The 23,264-nt window shown below is 44.4% G+C and overlaps 1 long non-coding RNA gene across 1 annotated transcript; it reads right to left on the reverse strand.

Moving 5' to 3' along the window:
• Positions 1 to 74: 74 nt before the first annotated feature.
• LOC310900712 lies at positions 75 to 17,971 on the reverse strand. The gene is made up of 4 exons (XR_014585343.1): positions 12,127 to 17,971; positions 11,683 to 11,771; positions 4,990 to 10,681; positions 75 to 4,898 (listed from the first exon to the last, which is right to left on the reverse strand). It is a non-coding gene; the product is annotated as an uncharacterized lncRNA (long non-coding RNA).
• Between the last annotated feature and the right edge of the window lie 5,293 nt (positions 17,972 to 23,264).

The following is a 23,264-nucleotide window of genomic DNA, read 5'->3' on the forward strand; positions in this document are numbered from 1 at the left end:
AATTTCTTGTATCTCCACTGCTCCCTTCCTTGAGAGGCCTCTTAGTGTGACTCAGATTCCTGTATAACAACAACAGTATTGACAGAGTGATGATTGTTACTCTTGGGCTTTTTTATTTGCTTACTTTGGTCTGTGTTGGAGTTGGCAGGAATACTTGGCTAAATGCAGTCATCATTCTGCTGACAGTAATCCTGAGGGCGAGTGGAGGAAATCTCTCCCTGCCTCTAAAAGAGGACTTTTGAGCAAGTCAGGGGATGGCACTGCACATGTTTGCCATGTGCCACTTTTTGGAAACCTTTAACCACAGTCGTTACCTTTTCCTGTATATGACAATACTGTGGTACCACACATCCTATGGCAGAGGAGATTTGCATCTACACTGTTACCAATGGGAGACGTAACATCGCTGTGTATGTGTATGCAGCAGGCACTTTATAGGGTGGTAACAAATGATTCAGCTGTGTTGGGATTCCCGCATTGCACCCATGGTATAAATGGCAACAAAAATAAAATCTAGCACGTTATGCATCAGCGCGATGCCTTGTGCTCCAGTCTCTTCTTCTGGCAGATGTACAACAATGAATGGGAACCTCAGTGCCGTGTATGCCTATAGCTTTGTCCTTGCAATATCTTAAATCACTTCCCCAGTTGTACTTGCTCTTCCATCATCTTTTCATACACTCACAATGTGACAATCTTATCCCGACTAAGTTGGCCAGGATTCCCAAGAACAGCTAGTCTGTCAGCGACAGTGAAGGAACAATTTATGTGCTTTTAAGCCAAACTTATATTTTTGCTAAAGAAAAAAGGAGAAAATGTTTCTTCCTCTTTTTGTAACTGTCTGATCTGTCTGATTCTGTGCATGCTTAGTCTCAAATTTCCTTTGCAAGAATTGTAAAATTCCGTGAATGTAGACCTGCCTCATCCAGAAAACCAAAATAACCTCTCTCAAATGTCCCCCAACCTGTAATTTCTGCCTCTGAAAAAGTTCAGACTGATTTACTGTTTTTTTGTTTTTTTTTTTTTTGTACAACACTTTTTCAAGCTACAGCTTGGTTAAATTTTATTTTTATTAAACATCATCACATTAGGAAATCACTTAGAACTGGTTTGAAAACACTTAGAAAATATCAGACAGTATTCCACCAGAAACATGCCTTTGTTGCAAGTTTTTTAATCAGCTGTATTCAACAACAGTTTTGCTCACCATGCACACTTCAGGCATGTGACTAATCCTATTAACTTCAAGTGTGTTTAAGTGTTCAGAGGATTAGAGTCTTAATTACAGGCCATCTGCAGAGGTCAAATATCAAAGACTGTTCTGAGCCTGAGTTTTAGCATCTTCAGAATGAGTAATATTTGTGAGTTATTCTTTCCCCGTTTCATCCATTATCCTTTCTGCAGTAAGTTAAATGGGTGTTCCAATAAAGCTTTTATTAAATAAACCGGATCACCCTAATGTCCAGCAGACAGGTCTCTAGATCATAAGCCTTTTAGATGTTAGCAGAGCTGGCTGTATGTGCTCAAACGAAGCCTAGGACTTGGAAAACACAGGTTTGAACAAATAGAGTTTGCATAGCATGGTGCCAGCCTGCATTATAGCTGCTTTGGATTTAAATTATTGACTACTAAGATTTTTTCCTAATGACATATTAAACAGAAATGGAAAGCAAGAGCCTTGATAATTAGCTGGTATTCACAATGTATAATTTAGACATCTAACTTAGGTGTCTAAATTATGACATTCAGCTCCAAACAGGAATATCAGAAGAACAGGGTTGGGAAGTGTCTCCTTCCTTCCTACTGCCCCCAAAGCAGGATCAATTATGTGTAGGTCATTTCTGACATATACATGTCCAATCTGCGCTTGAAAACTGACAAAACAAGGCTGTCATACCTCACAGTAATCTCTCCCTCCATTTCCTTAGCTGCACCATGGGAAGGCTGCTTCTAGCATGTAACCCAGACCTGTAGCCCACGAGCCTTCTCAGCAGATGAGTGTGCTGCCCTCTCCCTCAGAAACACAGTGTGCGTATTCAGGGACCCCCTGAATATGCACCAGGTCTCCCCCTTCTTCAGAATTAACCACTCCAATTCTACCAATATTTCCTCATAAAACCTCTAAATCACTATTCTAGCCAAAGCAGAATACTGTACACCAACCGAAGGTTTACTAGCCCCAGGCATAACAGAAGAATAGCTTCGTTTGCCTGTCAAACAATATTCCTTTATATATATATACCCCCTGGTGCTATCTGACGTTTTTCGTGGTGGCGTGGCGTGGCTGACTCCTGTTCTGTTTGCGATCCATGCTAACCACCAAGTATGCACTGTGATGCTATCAGACCAGTAATTCCACAACCTGCGTCTATGACGGTGGCAGTTCTGCCAAGAGCAGCGAGTGAAAGCATGTCCTTTGAATCACATTTTCCCCCTGACTGTACTTTGCCAAGTTCCTTGAGGTCCTAGCCCTGTCCTCCAACACTTGCTGCCCTTCCCAGCCAGTGGGCCTGGTAAGCAGTTTATCTTCTCTGCATTCCAAATTATTTTTTTAAAAATATCAAGTTGGTGCTGTGGAAATGCTTCTGCAGAATTCTGCTTGATATGTCTGGCCAAGCTAATGACCTACTCTTGCTAATTATTCTATAGATCCAGTTTTGCACCCAGTTGTCCATTTGCGGTTTGTGACTTGCTTATGAGACAGCTGGTCATGGGAGACAGCATTAGAAGGCTTCCTAAAACCAATCTGCATTGGTGGCTTTTCTGCTATACACAGGAGCAGTTACCTAGTCACTGCTGGAAATGAACTTGTTTAACATGATTTATTCTAGACAATGTAATCTCACTGGTACTTATTTCAATTTTCTAGGTACTTAAATGGGTCAGAGAGAGAGGTTTTGCTTGAGCAGCTCATTGTTTAATGGGTCAGCTTGTCACAGAAGTGGCACAGCTTCCTAGCACAGGAGTGCAAGACAGACAGACTAAATTCAGAGAATATGAACTCCTCTGTAGGTGTTTTGAAATTACCAGTGCTCTGAAATGTGTATATTTCGAATCCAGAGCAATCACAAAGTATCACTTTTCTATTGCTGTACATTGGGGACGGAAACACACAAGACAGCAAGAAACAAACTTCACTAGTCTTTAAGAGCAATTTCAAAATAATAATAATAATAATAATATATATATATATATATATATATATTTTTTTTCCAGGACAGTTTTCAGCTTCATGCTCTAAATGAAGCCTACAAGACTTTCTGGTATGGAGATAAGTGCAAGCAAACACATTTGTGCCTCCACGACCAGGTTAGCCCTGCAGCACTCTGACACTGCATGTGAGCATTAATGTACCATACCCTAAAGTCAATGGATGAACAAGCATCATAACAGGAAAGAATGGGGTCCTGTGGACCACCTATCAAATCAGGACATTACTGATGAAAATACTAACGTCTTCATGAGAAAAAAAAAAAAAGTAAGTCTGCCAGAAAATTAGGATAATTATACTGAATAACAACAGCTAAAGGCATTGCAAAGTATTTGCAGTGTTCTCTTAACCAGAGGAGAAATAAGAATAGAAAAAAAAAGTAATTATATTTAATTTAGTTTAGTTTATTTAATAGCTTAGTTAGCTTAAATATCTTGAAAGTGCCTGTTGCTTAAATATGTCAAAAATCCACAAAAATAAATATATGGGAAATAGACAAAAAACCTGTAGTATGTGGTGTACACATATATAGATAGTAGGTAGCTATTCATAAGAATTATGGAAATTAGATGCAAAGAAAAGATTGTTTTATAAAAACATCCTCCTCTCCAAAGTGGCTTAAAGTCACTAAAAAACAAACAAACAAAACCATGCCATCATAGTAAACATGAAAAAGTGGTATTTAAAGGTTGAAATGCAAATCTCGTGCAAAGATGCTATAGCATTAACAGGAAATCAAACAGCACATGTAGGACAAGCTGCAGAGCATCAAGAGCTTTCCTCCATGACGAGGATTAGGCTGATTTGGGTTGCTGGAGAATCATGAGGCTTTGGGGACAGCATCCCAGATAAGAAAACCCATACTGAGAGACAACTGTCCCAACACGATGAGCAGTTTCCAGCTGATCCCTTATTCAGTGCTGGGAAGCTCTCTGCCCTAGGAGCTGCCCTGAACCAAAAGCTGCTGTCTGCATTTCATCTGAGCTCCCGACTAAGAGACAAAGTATTTGCATGGAATACAAACGCTGAGTATGAGAAAATGGTGTTTCAGCTGCACAGAAAGCACGAGTTAGCAGCATTGAGCAGTGGAGAGCACGTGCATGTGCGTGCAGCGCTAGGTGCACAGGTGCTGGCTGTAGTTACTGGGCTGGGAGTCCTTCTCGGTCCCTGAGTCACACCGAGCCTCCAGACCCAGGAGGATGAAGTGTGGTGTCATCTGCGTGCCAGCTCGTATGACTGATGACACGAGTTTGTGCTTTCTACCTGACAGCAAAAAATACAGATAAGCTATAAGAACTGAGAACAACGGTGGATATTACAAAGCCAAAGTTTAGAAATTAAGGAGCTACCCTTGGGAATCCCCGAAGAGCAGGGGAAGATGAGCTGCTCTACAGGACTTTTATTCCGTATTTGTGCTCCCCGGTTTCCTTTGGCTTTACGAAGGCAGATGGCGCTGGTGTCTTTCCAATTGCAGCAGCTGGAGCCTACACCGTGTGGCGATATTGCACAATAGCATGTTCAAATACGCATCTGTGACCCTCTTCTGGTGCCAACCGTTGTTGTTCATATTGGCTGCCTGTCAGGCACTTTTGCACACAATACCTCCTGCCTTGAAAGGCTCTGCATCGCCTGGCTGTGGGTTTCGAGTCCAACGGGGTCTTCAAGGAGGAATTCTTTGCACAGAGAGCTGCTGGGAGAGAAGTAAATAACAAAAAGAGCATACTAAAGGTTTATTTATTTTACTGAAAGTATTCAATGCTCTTTGCAACCATACATGCCTGTGAATCTGAGAAATGTGTGTTTGCCACATGCAGTTGCAGATGGTTGTGGCATCTGAAGCAGATCAAATGGATTGTACATTTTTCTCATATTGTTCTGGAGCCAAAGCATCTTCTTTACAACTGAAATATTTGGATTTATTTCCTAAACAGTGCTGAGAGCCTGACTGGAAGATCTACGTCAGTTTTTGGGACCACGGCGTTTCTGAAAGTTAGGCTCCTGGCTGTTTTTACAGATCACTATTATATTATACATGAAAACAAAAATATAATAAGCTGCCAAATGAAAGCAACCTAAAATGAACTGCTTCTTGAAACTCTACCCCTATCTAGCTATTGCACCTCTTCATCTCAGCCTCTCCCTGCCTCAGAGAAACTCATGTCCAGGTTATCAAGTCCCCCTGCCCTCCATTATTATCAAATCCAATCTCTTTTGCATGTTATCAGGGAACAAACTCCAAAATCGAGGGCACAACACACTTGTACCTCTCAATCAGATCAAAGTATTTTGTTGTTTCCATTGCTTATGTTTGGCTAATGTAGCAAAGTGCAATGCAAATCCACCTAGAGAGGGAAGTTTGTTTCATTTGAAACTGATTTTACTCATAGGGTTCTCTCACAGATGGATCTCACTCTTTCTTTCTCATGCACAATGACGGAGATGCGTGTGGCCACGTCGCCTGGCCAGGACCCCTCTGGTACAAGCCAGGAGCCGGTGGTGACCCAGCATGGGCAGTGCCTTCACCAGCTGGGCACTGTCCCTCAGAGCTGGGTACTGATAACAGGGTCCATCAATGGGCCCAGACAAGGCAAATTGATGAACCAGGTCCAGGGTCCAAACAAGGCAAGTTAGTGGGTCAAGTCCAGGGTCCATATAGGAGCAGCAGGAGGTGGGACCAGAGAAAAAGTTTGAAACAGAGCTGCTACATAGGTCCAAGGTCTACCTGCTGCCCCCACCATGGGGCTGAAGACAAAGCTAGAGTACAGGTCCAAGGTCCACCTAGAGGACAGGGCTAGAGTCAAACTGCCTCCTGAGGTATGCCAGATCCAGGTGCCTTGAGAATCTGCAGAGATTAAACCTCGCAGATAGAGATTTAAATGAGATCCAGGTGCCTTGAGAATCTGCAGAGATTAAACCTCGCAGATAGAGATTTAAATGAGATCCAGGTGCCCTGAGAATCTGCGCAGTGTGTGCTGCGATCTCAGTGTCCTGCTGATTTTGGCACATCTGCCCGTGCTTGTCCTTTTTCCTTTCTTGATGTTTCTTGATGATTTCACATCTGCACATTGCCATTCGTGCCTCATCCATACCAACCTTAATGTTTCTCTGTCAAATCCCTATGTACTGTCGTGTTAGAGAAGTTCTTCATCCGGTGGCCAGGCTGAAAACAATTCACTGCAAATGAGCTCTTCAAACATCAACAGGAAACTAGTGCAGACTGAAAACAGCAGCATAAGATGTTACCTGTGTGAAAAAGAATTTAGCAAACAGGCTGCTGCCTCCTGCATGAGCTCTGTCTTCTGAGTTAGCCCCCATATTGAGCACTTTACAGTAGTATAATCTCACACGCAGTTTTCTCAGCATGGCTCTCCTCAGTGATAAGTTGTATTTACCAGGCAGCTACTATAGTCAAAAATCAAGAGTGTTATATTTAAAACTAATAAAATAAATTCTTGATTAGCATATTCCGGTAAGTCTGGCATCTTGCAGCGTGCTGAACCTCAGTGCAGGGGTCATGGACTTAGAAATAAAAAATGTAAGGTCATTTGGAGCAATGTAGTTTCAGTTAAGCAAACAAAAGGGTATTTTCATTCCAGCACACCTTCAGCAAATAATTTGGCTTCATATATTTAAGTTTTTATGCAACTGCTTGCTAGCTAAACTTCTTTCAACCTCCATTCTTCAGATGCATCTCAGATTTCCTGGAAGGGCTTTGTAATTTGTGGAGCATATTGTACTCTTTCAGTGTAGCTTTGAGAAATAAATAACGTGTAGTGTTGAAATGAATGAGGCTATCACTTCTGACTTTTCTTCAACAAAGCTACTTTATTAACAGTTTTCCATTGAAATAGACCACAATTTTATCCCTGGCACAAAAATTTAAGGGAAAAACAATCCATTTTGTCTGAGCATACCTTGGTAAATCTAATTCCATTCCAATAAATGAGCAGTGTAAAGAGGATTGGAGCTTACCATGAAATACTGAAATAAAGGTCAGATTTGTAGCAAGCATAAATCAACATTCTTGCATGGCTTAAGTGGATTTATGCCCATTTATTCTAGGCAAGAATCTGGCTCATTACCACTGGATGAACTACAAATAGACCATCAAGCAGGAGTTTGAGTTTTAACACTTATTTCCTTGACTTTGTTAGCTTAAATCGGTTTCTAAATATTTTGAAGACTTTTTATCCGCTGTAGCTGCAAAGGAAGTTGGTCTCTGCAGGTTGGATATATTCTCTCCCTTGAAAGTAAGCATTTCAAACAAGTGCAGTGTTACTAAACAGGTTGAGCAGAATGAGTTGTCAGCTTTTCCAATCCATACATTTCAAATTATGAAACGTAGCCTTTAGGGTAACATAAATAACACAAAATCAGTTGATCAATTGTCCAAGGTTGTGATGATTCAGTGGGGCTCAGCAGGAGATGATTCGGTGTTATAGACTCATTTCTCCTCCAGATAGTGCCTGACATTTAAAATATTTTAAAAGCATGCAGCACACAGAAATTAAGCCAAGTGCAGTACAAGGAGGAGCAGGCCAATGCTAGGATCTGTGCAGAATGGCGGAAGAGTCTGAATAATAATCTCATGGGGTTTTACATTTGCTGTGGTTCATCAAGCTTTTCCTGGAGCAGGTGTCCCACATGCATTTGAGGACAGCCTAAGCTAGAAGAGTTGCTGAGAGAAGAAACCTGGTCTGCCTGCAGCACTGGCTTTTCCATCATCCCTTATTTGTGCTGGCACCGGTATTTGTACAATTGCACAATGAAGCTGGCCAGCCAGGAACAGTTCAGCTGAAAGCAAACCAAACAACAACAACAACAAGTTAGTTCCCCTAAGGCCATGGCTTTCAGCAGAGCAACCAGACTGTTGTTCATTCAACTCTGCCCTCCCAGTGGGCTGGAGAAGGAGGTTAAGGTCACTGCTCTGCAAAAGGACGGCTACCTGCCATTTTCCCTGTTAAATGGGATCAAATGAAGCTGGGACAATGAATTCCAGTCCCGAAACACTGACTCCTTGGCCCTCAGCAGGGCTGGAGGGAGGCAGGGGGATCGATGCGCAGCAGAGATCTGGGCCATGGGGAATGTCCCTGGTGGGCAGAGCTGGGGGAGATCACAGATCGAGCACTTCACCTGCAGGAGCGCTGCCTTGAGACCAGCCGGGTATTGGCATAGTCAGGTGTGGTTTGTGGAACCCCCAAACTGATCACAGTTGTTGTTTTCTCCTTCCAGGTACCAAGTGATGAATCATGAATGCTTTTATGCTATGCCTTTCTCTAAATTTCCTTTGCTGTTACTGAAGTTGTCTGACTTAGGTTGTCTCCTCTTGGCTTGGTTTCTGTAGCCAGATCCTCTACCAAAGACAAACTCCTGGATATCATTCATTGCCACAGAAAGTGAAAAATCCTAGAGTTTGTTGCACGTGACTGAGAAGAGTGAAGAAAACCTCTGAAAAAAAGCCATTATTTGAACAGACATACCTGTTTTTATCTAATAAATGTCTTCGAAAGTATTTTTACTGAAACATTTGAAAACAAACAAAAATAGGAGCAGAGTAGCCCAGTGCCAGAATTGTGCCATTATATCTCAGAAACTTCAAGGCAGGCCTTTGGCTGGAAGGAAAACTGTGTGGAGAAACACCAGACGGGGCAAGAAGCTGTGGTGAGCAAGCAGGAACACCCTTTGGGGATCCTTTGCTCACCTGATCTGTCTTTTAGGTGAATGACAAAGCAGAGGCCACTACCACTTACAGATGTCAAATCTCTCAGTATTTCCCACGATCATAGGAGCTCTGGCCTGCATGCCTTCCTTAGCTAAATGCTGCCCTCAGTAATTCTGTTTCCCTTGTTTAAATTCCCTAGCAGTTTTCAGTTCAGTTAGTTAAATAAACCATCATTTCCTGCCTCAAATGTCAACTATTGTGGCCCAGGGTTCCCTAAGGGTCTCAGTGCCTTTAGATCAGCTGCTTCACAATCTGAGCACATTCTGCTCCTTCTTTAAACCATTTTCTATGCTTTTTTTACATGAGGACTTCCCCTGTACAGGAAATCCAGGCTTTAACAGTAAAGATAATAGGCAAGACATTTTCTCCAGCGTCGGAGGGATTGCAGGAAGCACTGCAGCTGTGGCACTGAGTCTTAGATTCAGAAAGATGCAGTTCACATCACTCAAAGGAGACATCCTTTGGATGGGGTTTCAGCTGGGTGAGGGGTGTTATTTGTAGTCAGAGGCCTCCACCATGTCACATCTTTTTTGGCCTGTGTTCCTAGGCTACTTCCCTATGTGGATTTCTGCACTTCTGCTTTTTGGTAAACAAGCCTAAAACCTCCTGATGATACCTTTGGACTTTCCACTGCAGGTGGGGAGGTCAGGGCTCCTTTATCACACAAACTGCTGATCCAACAAGGTGCAAATTGATGCAGATTTTGAGACTGCAGTTACAATTTTAACTATTTCCCTAGAGCTAGCATGCTAGAGGTGGAGAATTAATACCATCCTTTATGGTAAATAAAATCAGAGATAACAGTCTTGTATACATTGTAAATGCTACTCAGCATTCACTTATTAAATGCCTCTTCTTCTTGAGAAGCTGCTGCGTTTGAATGGATACTGATCCCCTTTGGGTACAGTGCTAGAGAAATGCAGTGCCTGACATCAACTTTTCACTCCAAAGAAATTTCCTGATGTACTTGTTCAGCAGCACATGGTTTAGCTGGTGTGCTGGTCCCCTCCAGCCAGCCATTCTCCCAGTCTCAATACAAATCCACACAGCACTTCTGCTGGTAGCAAAGGTCACTGATTTATTTGCATGTTTTGAAATGTGATATGAGCAGGCAGCATTTCTCAGAACAGTGTTAGAGACTCCTATCTAATGCGACAGTAATGCTGCACTCCAGAAGCAATAATATGCCTTTCTTAAGTAGGGGACCATCTGTTTCTTGGACATTATTCCAAATAACCAAATGTATGAAGATCCCAGGCAAAGACTCTCCTATGGAGAGACCTGCAGAGTGCTCAGGACTCTGACCACACAACTGGTCAGCCCTGGCTCCCAGTGGGACAGAGGATCTCTGCCCAGAGGTTTCTTTTTAACCCTCTTCCCCTCCCAGACAGAGCCCACTTCTCCACCTTTGAGGTAGGGTAAGGAATCTCATGTCCTCAGAGAAATCACCAAGCTTGGGTGTTACGAGAATGGCCTCTGCCTGCTACTTACCTCCAGGTCCTTTCTGTGTGAATGGTTTTTGTGATGAGCACAGTGCAGACAAATTGTGATGGCTTGTTTATACAGTCACACATTCAAAATTAAAGGTCAAATCCCAAGGTCCTCAGTGAGGCAAAGCTCTTAGCCAAGTGTGTGTTTCACAACCTAGGCCATACTGGGTAACTGGTCTGTTGGTGGGAGGCCTCACTGATTTCCATAAAGATATCTGAATAATACCTGGCTTAAAATCTGTCATTAATGTGGCCTGTCTGGCAAAAAAAAAAAAAAAAAAAAAAAAAAGACTTTTGTGATGTTTACACAGTATAAATTCTTTCCACAGATTTTTCCCAAAGCCTACATGAATGAGCAAGCCATTGGCTCTTCTGCTTTATGCTTTTTGAACCTAAAACAGCAGGAACCTCCTGAGCTGCAGAGAAGAGAAACATAGCAGGGCTGGGGAGCTTTCCCTATTCCTGCACCATTCAGCAGTGCTAGCAGGGAATGGAGCTATTGCTCTTTCTTTGCTGACCTCTAGAAGAATGAGGTTTTCTCTACCTCACCCTAGTTGTCTTCTATTTTATGTCACCTCCTGGCAGTTGTCATGTAACACATAAGCTGCTGTGATACTAAGGAAAACCAAACCCAGTAATGGCAGCATGTTTCTTTCCAAGTTCGAGTGTATACAGAAAATGTGCTGCTTCTTGAATCTTCCATGCTAACACCCCCCTCCAAGTTTCCACCCTGGCTTTGTGGCACAGAAATCAGGTTCTGGAGCTAAAATTGGGGTATAGAATTGCTATTGACATCTCATTCATCTATTTACCTGAAATTTGGGGGAAGAAAATCTCTTTCAACTGAGCTGGGCCACTTTCAAGCTTTTGCTGATAATGCCCGGGGCAAATTCACAGCTCTGACATTTAATGAGCACAGCTGATTGTTCCAAGGAGTTTGACTAGCTGCCAAATTGATATGCCTGTGTATACCATCAGTGACTGCTATATCTCATTTGTTTTTTTCTTCTGATCTCTGTTCAATTGATTTTTGGCCAGCTTGTTTGGCAATTTTGCTGAAGCACTGCAAAGCGGACAGGAGATAGGGGCAATGCTAGGCAACCAGATGTAAAAGGACTGGAGCATTAAGAAAGTGTATTTGTTTTCCACTGTTTAAACACGATTTACCATCTGGGAAGCTGTCTTGCAGGTTATATTGCAGTTCCATTAAACTAATCCAGAACACAAACATATCCCACAGTGTGGTCTCAGGAACATACCTCATGCAAATACCCCCACATGCAGGAAGTGATACGGCAGGAATGGCTTACGTGACAGTAGCTGGAGACAGACAGGAACAAGGCAGTACCTAGGAGGAATGGAATATAGTGTCAGATACGTCACATCTAGGTTGGGATACATCGTCCCCACACAGGAGGGACCCCCATCCACCTGCCAGCAGCTGCTCTGAGGTAACGTGGGATCTCCGGAGCACTGGCAGAGTCAGGGCCACAGCTGGGATAAAGAGGGATGAGAAAAATGCAAGGAAAGAGAGGGCGAAGAGGGGACTTGAGCTGGTCACTCAGTATTGCATGATTGCCGAGTGTGTACCATAAGCACAAAATTACAGACCCTAAATACAAAATTAAGACCGTGAATACAGAAAAGTTCAAAAAAGTTCAAGCCCTGCCATGGCAGATTATGAGATACACTGTGTTGCTCACCTCCCGAGCTGCAGAGCCCATCCCTCCTCAGGACTTTTGTCCTGCCACACTGCTGGGCTGCCAGGCAATGTCACCCTGTTGGCTGCCCCTGCACCAGCCAAGAAGCTTCTGCCTTTCCCCCAGTGGACTGTCAGAGAGGAAGGAAACACTGGCTGTCTGCTGCACCACTGTTGGTTACCACTGAAGTTACTTGGATGAGTAACTCCGCATCGCTGACACTTCAAAAAATGGGGGGAAGACCATTAACGGCAGAGATCTACACTGAGTCTCCGCCCTACTGGCTTGCATCCTGTCAGCTTGTCAATGTTGACTTTGCTTGCACAAATCCAAGCCCTTTGTGTTTTTCCTTTGAAATTCTCTTCATTTCCAGGCCTGAGAAAGAATATGCCAAGCAGAATGGTATAAACTGCGTCACTAGGTAGGCAAATGTTGCCCAGACCTTTGCTTGCCAGTCCAGAAATTGCTCCCAGTTGCAATATCAAAAGCTGCCTTCTGAGACAGCGGGTCCATTAGTGGGGCCAGGCCAATGTATTTCACAGCGCCTGGAACCACCGACTTTTAGGGCGAGAGTTATGCTTAAAGAAGTTCAATGCAAAAGTAGAAAAAGGTCATAACCCCACTTACACACCCACATACACCGCCCCCATTTCTGCTTTGGCACGTGCAAGATTAAGCTCCCTCCCGTAGCTGTCCCGTCCCTCTTGGCCCAACACCTGGCTTCGCGGCCGTTCTCCTGCCCCAGCCAGGCCACCCCGTTAGCTTGGTTACTCAGAGAACAGCAGGAAGCGGGCAAAGTGTTGGCTCTGCCCCTGCCAAGCCAGGCTGCTCGCCGAGCTCCTGCAGCACTGCTGCGCTGACCTGGGCTCGGGTGCCTGTCGCAGACCCTGCTTGGAGCTCCCCTGGCCCCGTGCGAGAGAGCCCCGGGTTCAGGAACTCAGGCGAGGTGACCTTGGACATCAGCGAGCTAACAGCTCTTCTTCGGAGCTGTTTTGTGCCTGGTGGTCTGCAAATTGTAAGGATAAAAGAGGCTGCAGCCCACCATTGGAAAGGGGAGAGTTGTTACTTTGCTTTGTAAGGTTTGTTTCTGGGCTTGCGACTTCACAAGAAAAAACGCCATCAAAACGGCATCGTTCCGATTCCCGCCACACCCTCTGCTTTCTTCTCCGTCTTGATTTTTTAGGCTGCTATTTTAATAACTGTTTGCAGTTGAAAATAATGCTGTGCAACACTGAAAAGGCTGGAATCCTTGCTTTCCCTCGGGAAAGCACTTCCCCTCCCATCCCTGTGGGACGGGGCAGCCGTGTGTCTGCTGAGCGGCTCGCATTGCCTCCTGGTCATCGCTCCCTTTGCCTTGCCTCCTTCCCCATGTTGCTCTGACGAAGTAAGTCAGAACCACAGCAGGTTTACATGCCTCCAAATACACAAATCTGCCCATGTGTAGGGACTTAAAGGAGCTGAGGTATACGGGAGTGCGGTGGTTGAACCCTGTTGTGTGCATTATGTGGTTGTGGTCTATTTTTAGCAGCTGTGGTTGCTGTGCATTGCAACCCCAAGTCACCTCTCGATTTATAGGCACAAAAATGAAACTGAAAAATAAATTAATCAGATCTGCCGGCTGACCCAAAAGGAACCCTGCCGCAATATTTATAGAACAAATAAACATAAACAACTATAAAAATGTCTTTTTGTTCTCTTGGGTTAAGCACAGCCCTCTTCTGTTGCCGATCTCTTGGCTGTATAGTAGATGTCCCAGCATCTGTGCTGCGGATAATTGTCCCCGAGACTTCGTGTTTTTATGTCAGTGCCACAAACATATTGCAGCTATTACTAACTACAGGGGCTGATGGCCAGGTTTTGCACCTATTGTTTAGGGCCTGAACCTTTTTTCACTCAAATAACTTTTACTTTACCATACCTGTGCTGAAAGGAGTTGCTTGAGCATAGTTGCTCCTGATTTGCAGCATGAAGAGCAGAAGAGCATCAGTCCACTCATGCTCTGTATTCCTGGCTGGTTTGAAAAAGAGTCAACCCAAATCTACATATTTCTCTAGTTGGTGGAGTGCTGTGGTTTCTCATCTCACACAATTTGCTTTGTTAGCTTTGTTCTCTGCTGTCTGTGAATGCAGAGGGGCTTTTTCACATGCTTGCTATCTGGTTTTATGTTTTTTGTGCTCAGCCTGTGTGAGTGCCTTTGCTTTTCGGTTCCTGTTTCTCAAAATGGCTCCACTAACCCGCTTTGCCATCTCAGAGGAAAGGCACAATTGCATTATTGTACCGAGTGAATGCATTTTCTCATACATGTAGCTGAATGAGAGATTATTTAAATATCTTAAGCATTCTCCCAGTTGGAATAATGACATACTAGGAAAGGGAGTGCGAGAAGAATTTAGATTCAGACTCCTGAATTTTGGTGAATAAATAATCAGCACTCCATCACTTCCTACAAGGTTAAATAATTTGTTAAACAAATGGTTACTGTAAAAACACCATTTGACTGCATTAAAACAAACAACCCCAAACCCAAGAATGGGTATTTCTGGTGGTCATGTGAAATCTTTTTTGAGCCCTTGGCAAAGGAGAAGCTGACTTGAAATGCTGAGGGCTGCCTCACCAGCCCCTGCCCCCTGCCCATCCTCTTTCTCCTTGCCTTGTGCTGTCTTGGCCCTGGTGTCAATACCATCACTCGATTTGTGATAAAAAATAACCCAGCAAAAATATGTTTGCTTGTTTCTGTGTGTGCACATTTGAAAGCACACTCAGTTTCCATGTGATTCATGGAAAAGCTGTACCAAGGTCTGTGCTGGCACCAAGGCAGGCACCAGCAAGGGAGTGAAACAGAGCATCTCCCAGGAGCTGGGAGGGAAAATATCGCTCACCGCTACTGCTGCCGAATATGTTGTCTTCTGAAGCCACTGCCTTAGACCACAACAGTTGAGTCAGTGCCCGGAGTCTGTACCTTAGCAAGGTTGTCCCTACTATTTACATCTTCTTTGCTTACAGCTGTATTCTCAGCAACAGGTTGGTCATTCTCTTGGTAGGTTTATTGCTACAAAGTCAATTATATGCAGTTATTCAAAAGTCAGCATGTCATGGTTTAATCTAATCTAATAACTTTTTTTTAATGCAAAATCTCATTTTTGTACCATCGTATCCACTATAATCACATCAACACTTCTGATCATTTAACTAAAAAGCCTTTAAGCAGATCTGAGTGATTAAGCTTTGTTACTACTCTTCTCTTTTGCATCCTCCAGTACTATGCTGTTCTTTTCATTGTTTCTTTCCTGCAAATTGTTTCTGTAATTAATTTCATTGGGTTTGATCTGAAGCCCGTGGAGGTGAATGCACAGACTTTCATTAACCTGAACAGGCTGCAGATCAGACCTCCCATAAATGCTTTAATAAGCACAGGTCAAGAATGTAAAATGTAAAACACCTGTTTTACTGTGTGTTATTTCAGATAGCTTCATCAAACTAATGGTACTGCTGCAGAAATGCAAACTCTTGCAGACACAACACTAGAAAGCAGAAGTTTACACCACATTTATTACAAAAGTACTTAGAAATGCCAGCCACAGTGCAAGTTGTGCTGTGCCTTGCTCAGGCACCCACCAAGATGCAGATGGTGTGAGATGAGCAGGAGAGGTGTGGCAGAACTGGAATTTAAATCCAGGTAATGTAAGTGCAGCCTCAGTGTCTGACCCCATCCCCACTCCCACATATGCCTCCCATTCTGCTGAGACGCAATGTCACATTTATTTGTACAAATACGGTATTCTCTAATCATTTCCTTGTCTGATAATGTTATAGGAGGGAGAAAACTAATCTGAAAGGAAGGGCTGACTCTTCGGTGTCTCTACCAACCTTGGTAAAAATCTTTCCAGTGTTTCACTGATACGATGACTGTTTGCAAGAGATCACGCACACATGTCTCACAGGGCTCAAAGGTCCCTAATCCTCTTGCCATTCTGCTTTTCAGCCCTATCAGATGCACTGGTCATAGATGTGCTATTGGATGCAACGACCAGTGTTGGAGGAGAGGCTAGAGCTGAAAGGACTTCTGCTGCCCAGTTCATATAGTGCTGTTAGGGAGCAACCATTCATGACTGAGTGTAGTAAAAACATACAAATTCTGGTTCAGGTTGAAGCAAATCCTTGTTCCCACTACTCAAAACAAAACATTAGTGCTAGTGTAGTGTCCCTTCTGGAAAGTATCCCATGCTGTTGTGTAACTACAAGGTTAGCCTTAACTGCTAACAGAGCTGTACTTGTTCACAGCAGCATGAACATACATGAGTTATCATGAGATGAAAAGCCAGCACTTAGCAGTATAGCCCAAAGTCAGCAGTTCTGGATAGAGATACGGGCTGATCTCAGCGCGTTTACTTCATAGCAAAACCACATCGTCATTTTCTGACTGTTTCCACCCCAGGAAAACAAATGAGCATTAACTATCCAGAAGTTTTTAAAACTGAAAAGGTTTTAAAGCTTAAAAACATGCAAAAACCTATCTTTAGTTTTAGACAATAAGTTTCAAAGCTCTACTTTAAGCCTCTCAAACATTTGTAAATCTCTTACTCCTGATCTAAACCCAGATTCAGTTCTTTATGCTGGATATATTGTCCCTTACGCTTCGGCCACTTGCTGTCCCTGTCTCATAGAGTGCCCGAGCTCTGGTGACAAACACATCTTCCATTGTGCCAAACAGGAAAAATATAAAACTATTAGATATGACGATACTGATAATAGTGCAGAGAAGAACTTTGGACTTCTAAAAGATATTCTGATCTTCACTATCTTCTATTGGCACTTATTTTTGCCCTATGGAAGAAAGATTAGAGGAAAGCCAACTTAGCTCTGTGCCTAGCAGAAATACAGAAGATGATAACTACAAGGACATGCTATTTAGTTGTTCAGTAAGAGTGAACTTGAAGTGCAGTCTAATGTGCTTCTGAATCATTTTCTTAGACCTTAGTTCCTAAATGCTGCCTAACTCTCACCTGCCAAACTAGGAGTTTTTAAATGACTTGCCTGCTACATCTGGTTAGTAATAGAGACAGGAATTTGTAGGCAGCATCCAGATCTTTCTCTGTAAAATCACTTTTCTTCTTTACCTAAGTCTTTAATGGTCTAAATAAAACATCTAATTTAAACCATCTCAATCTTGCACAAGGTGAGGCAGAGAAAAAGACAAAGATCACCCGGGATCATACAGATAAGCCACGGTCCAATGAGCAAGTTAAAACTGTTGTATTCTTTCTTAGAAAGAAAAGTTCTTGTTAAAAAGCAATCTGCTGATAAGGCAGTCAGGGACAGCCATGCCAAAAAGGGAAACACCAGTAACCATATTATTTTTCTAAGGAGCTGGAATTGTTTCTCAAAGGCATCAGTCACATCATTTTTGCTTCCTTCTGATCTTATTTCTAATACTCCTCTGTATTTTGCACACAGGCAGAGGTCTGAAGCTTGGACATTTTTAAGGTATACATGTGGAAGAACTAAAAAAATGTCTCTAATGAGCTTAAAATATTTCCATATTTGCAAGAATGGGAAATCATTACACTTCAGAATGCTGTTGCAGATATTTATGATAAAAAAAACGCTAGCCCAAATCCAAGGCTATGCCCACCAGATTAGCAGGGGAAAACAGGTGAAGCACAGGGGCAGTGAGGCTGAAAAAGGAGCTCTTCCATTTCTATATTGCAGCATCTAGGACATCCATGGACAAAAAAGTGCTATTCCAGGGAAGAGGGCAATGCCAATAGCTATCCTAAGCTACTCTCCAGACACTCCTGTCCTGATACCTTGGCACTGCTGGCAATTTTTGAGAGGAGCTGGTCGTGGATCTTACCTCACTTCTCTTTTCTGGACATGCTTCCAGTGGGAATGAGCAACAAGTGTCGCTGCGGATGGTTGCACATCTGCATTTGCTTGTTGAAAACTGCCACCATGCAGATCTGACCGGTGAGTGAAGGAGGGCGATGGAGGAGACTCTAACAACGATGCCGGGAGCACAAGTTCCCAGGCCAGGGCACGGCGTGACCAGCAGTGCTGAACTGCAGTGCTGGCAAAGTGCCCAGGGCCTGACAGCATGCCCAGTGAAAGAGAAAACCCGAAGGGAAAGAAAGCAAAACAGACCAAAAATAAATGTCAGCAGAAGGGGCCTGCAAAGGCTCCCTTACATGGCCTGGTAGCCACCGGTTGTGCCTTTGGTCCAGGGGCTGCTGGAGGCACCTGGGGCTCAGAAAGCCCCTCCCACCACTGATGTTGTCCTCTCCCGTAGTCCCTGACCATGTCACACGGGACCCAGGCAGGGTGTGCTGACCTCGGACAAGGGGAGCCTCCTGCATTTGGACTGGGAATCACCCTACGCTCCGGAGCTGGCTCCGAACTGTAACGCTGGGCATGCACGCGCCTCGTTGCTCCGGCACCTTTCCAGGCGGACTTGCTTACATTTCTCCTCAGGTTTCTTGTAGGCTTTTTGCAGAGCTGAGGGCTCCACGGTGTGATGCAGACACGGCAAGTGGAAGGGATGGTGAAAAGGCTTGAGAGGCCCAAGCAGTCCGGCATGGCCACGCGGTAATGGAGCAGCATTATGTTCATTGGAGAAAGCAAGCCCAGCTGCTTACTTACCTATCACATGAGTTGTTAGTGGGTCAGCCCTGTATGGGGCTCTAGCGTTTCTGTTCCTGCATTTCTTTCTCCTAAACACGGATTTGTTGTTTCAGGACATGATGAGGAAGAGGACTTTGGGTGCCTACATTTCAGAGGGAGAAGGAAACACTGTGCCTTGTCTTTCCAGCTCTTTATAATTACCTGGTTTTCTGTGGCTTCCCTGGAGGAGTCTTCATTTCCTTCTGCCAATTGTATATGAAAATTAATTACTCTGAATCACATCCTGGACACTGGCACCTGCTAATTAGGTGTCTGTAATGGTTGCAAGTGGGGTATGCCCTACGCAGGGCTTCCTGAACTCATCCCAGGAAGGCAGTTAAGTGAGGATTTCCTCTAGTGCTAAAGTTCACTCAGAAACTTCCCTCCCTCCTTTCCTTCACCTCAGCTGCTCATTGCCTCCCTCCTGGACTTCTCCAGCCCTCAGCTTTTTCTTGTTAATTCAACAGAGCCCCACGGAGAGTTATGTGGGCACAATGACGAAACTGGAAAGGAGCAGGACTGATGGGAGGTAAGTATCTGTCTTCACAGAGCCTCTGCAAAGGGCTTTTAGATTTCCAGCCATGCCTCCAGGGGCTACAAATGCAGGTTGCAAGTACGTTGTGATTCCCAGGTGATAAGCGTTGGTGTCAAGATTCAGGTGTGATTCTGTAATGGTGGACAGGGATACAAAAATGCTGACCATTAAAATGAGGGCTGCACTACTGGGGCTGGCCTACAGCTGGGACCAATGCCCACACGCAGATCTCTTGTGCGATTTTTGTGGTGAGAGGCCCAAAACACCAGGGTTTTTGCTCGAGGCTGGCTCACTGGAGCCAAGTATGACCTACTCAGTGGGCTATGAACACTGCTAAGACTGAATAGTAGGCTCCAAGACAAAGCCGTTTACAATAAAGACCTTTTTATTGCCCACACATGGAAAGAAAAGACCTTTTTGGTTGCTCTCATCTCAGCTGGGTTTGAATCAGACTCTGAAAGATCTGGCAGTCAGGTATGCAGAGCACATACACATGGGAAAGCCCCCCATACTATAGCCTGATTCCTTTAATAATCGAACACTAGTGTTTGGCTGCATATAAAAGCTTTGGCAAGACTGTAAAGAACAGAAATTTAAACAAGCTCCTCCTGAAGTTGCTTAATACACTCAGATGAACCTGAGCTGTATGCAATCTTTTTGCACACCCCCTTGGCCGACCCTAGAGGGCTGTGTGATGGAGGGACAGACGGATCTCACCGTGTTGTTTTGACATTGTTTTTGGTTCCTCAAACTATTATGGGGGACTTTCCTGCTGACTTTACAGCTTTTGTGGCTTCTCTCTGTATCTGTGGTAAAACTGGCTGCTGATTCAGCTGTGGCTCACTCATGAAGGGGAACCCAGATTTTGGGTTTAAGGAGGCCAGGTCTGCCTCCAGGAGCCTTCGGCTTTTACCATGCAACACAAGAATCAGGGAAGAGAACAGAGCACAAGTTGCAGTTTTAATGCACTTTTTTAAACCAGAGCCTTTTAAAAAAAATCCCAGTTTCCATAGTGACAGGGAACTGTGGCACCATTGTGAAGATCCCAAAAGCCCAGGCCGGGTGTTAGCCAGAAATTCAGCAGCGCGGCCAGCTCTGAGCAAGCTGCCCCCGGCCCTGCCTGCACTTGCAGCGGGGCCCTGCCTCACTTCCCTTCCCTGCCCACAGCCACACTTCTAGCTGCCTGGGGGGTGTATTGCCCCTGAGCAGTACAGCTTCACTTAATTGCAGGTACAATGCCGGATTTCCAAAAAGGGGATATGCTCCTTGGCTTGTGCTTTGGCTGGCTTTAGATGTATTCAAGCCTACTTTGCTGCAAAGATAAAAGACTGGTTTGAAGAAGACAGCTTTCAGCCATTGTTTCCTGATGCAGACAAGTGTTGAAAAGCCAAAATGTGCTCACAATTACCTGGTGAGTCAGGTGAGAAGCCTGGATGAAAGGCCAGGTCTCATTTCATTCTTTACCAGAATGTGCTGCCTCCTTCTTTCCCTCCTGCTATCCATCGTACGGGGTACTTCCAACCACACATATAACCCAGACCTTGCAAAAGGACCCAAGAAACCTCACACAAATATTTTTCCTTTCAGCTTTCCTTTCACTTCTAGTCCTTGCCATAACACATGATTATGCCAGCATGGCTCAGAAAATCCACCAGGTTCGGTTCACTTCAAGGTGGCGGATGGTTTGTGAATGATGGATGCTGTCACTTATTCAAAGTGCTCGTTTGCCCTCATCTTTCGTTATCTGCTGTATTATGTTGCACTTGATAGCATGCCAAGGGATATAGGCACAGCACTCGGGTCAACTTGGGAGATGAGTGGCTGGAAAGCTGCCTGGCCGAGAAGGACCTGGGAGTATTGGTTGACAGTCGGCTGAATATGAGCCAGCAGTGTGCCCAGGTGGCCAAGAAGGCCAACGGCATCCTGGCCTGCATAAGAAGCAGTGTGGCCAGCAGGGCTAGGGGAGTGATTGTGCCCCTGTACTCGGCTCTGGTGAGGCCGCACCTTGAGTACTGTGTTCAGTTTTGGGCCCCTCGCTACAGGAAGGACATGGACATGCTCGAGCAAGTCCAGAGAAGGGCGACCAAGCTTGTGAGGGGTCTGGAGAACAAGTCTTACGAGGAGCGGCTGAGGGAGCTGGGCTTGTTCAGCCTGGAGAAGAGGAGGCTCAGGGGCGATCTTACCGCTCTCTACAGGTACCTTAAAGGAGGCTGTAGAGAGGTGGGGGTTGGTCTGTTCTCCCATGTGCCTGGTGACAGGACGAGGGGGAATGGGCTAAAGTTGCGACAGGGGAGTTTTAGGTTGGATGTTAGGAAGTACTTCTTTACCGAAAGGGTTATTAAGCATTGGAACGGGCTGCCCAGGGAGGTGGTGGAGTCACCATCCCTGGAGGTCTTTAAAAGACGTTTAGATGTAGAGCTTAGTGATATGGTTTAGTGGAGTACTTAGTGTTAGGTCGGAGGTTGGACTCGATGATCTTGAGGTCTCTTCCAAGCTAGAAATCTGTGATACTGTGATACTGTGAAGTCTCAGCTAAAATTACAGGTGCATGTCAAGTGCTGTGTTCCTTGTAGTTTTTATGCAGCGTGCATTATGCATGTGTAGGAGGTAGAGAGCCAAGGCAGGGACCAGCCCAACCCTGAGCGTGCTCTGGCCACCTCCTTCAGCACCAACCCAAGCATTAATCCCTCCTATTTTTATGATATACAAGCATTTTTTCTGAAAACAGGCATGATTCCCGTCCTACTCCTGTTATTTTTGCCCACATACCCATGCAACACTTTTGGAGCTGACATCACACACAAGAAAATGGAGCGAGATGAAACCATTGGGAACAGGATGCCCAAACAAACAAAAAATTTCCTCTGGTGCAATATTTTAACTCAAATGAAAAACGTCATTTCTTACAGGACAGCAAGCAGAAAGAGAGGCATATTTAGACCAGTTCTTACAACAGTGCTTTTAATTTAAGGTAAGATGTACTGCACCAGACCAAGGGTTCATCTGTCCTGAGGCTGACAGCAGCCAACTGCTAGAGAGCCTGAACACGCTGAGTCTAGACATACTTGCTTTGTATATTCCCAGTATCCAGCAACCAGCAGCTCAGGGACTTAATAAGACAGAGGTGAAACTGTATATATATTGGCAGGGTGAGCTGAATCAAAAAAGAACAAAGTATGCCTGGAAAATTAATGACCAGGATTCACCAGAAATATTTATATGAACAAGAAGAAGAGCACCGATCTGACTGGTGATCGTGACTGGAGGCACTGCTGGAGAGGAGCATTTCCTACAAGGGACGAATTTTTCCCTTGCTTCCTCAAGACTTTCGAGTGACCCTACTGAATTGTTAAAATTCCATTAGAAAGTGGTTGGTGGGAACATATGCAATAAATAGCTGCTAAAATCAATGGCAGTTTTGCTGATACACAATCACTGTACTGCTTGCTGGCGGTGCTGACAGTGTTTTTCTCTGGGAAATGTAACAGTGGTTGGATTTAAATAAACTTAGTGGTAAGAAACTTCATCTGAACTCATTAGTGACTCAGACTGATTTTAGAGGAATTCAGAAAATGCCTGTTGCCCACAGACAAGACTTTGAGGTGATCAGTGACTTTGGATACTGCAACTCATGTCAGAGCGTTGGAAAATATCAGAGAAGAGAGCAAAATTTCTGAAAACGCTCTCTGAAAAATAGGTATTTAAGGTCTCTCAGACCACCTGCCCTAAGTCACCTGCCACTTTTGGACACCACACTACTACCACCATTCTGACCACCATGCCAACTCTTCCCTGGCAGCTACCGCTGACCCTCATCTCATGCAACTTGGGGCATTCACGATGGGTGTGCGCCCACTGAGACCTAAATGCTGCCGAAAGGCGGCCTCGTCTGCCTGCCGCCAGCACCTAGCTTTGGGCTGGGCTGGCATCATCTCAGCAAGCTTCTCCC

Source organism: Anser anser (genome assembly GCF_964211835.1).
Source record: "Anser anser genome assembly, chromosome: 5".
Taxonomy (NCBI): domain Eukaryota; kingdom Metazoa; phylum Chordata; class Aves; order Anseriformes; family Anatidae; genus Anser; species Anser anser.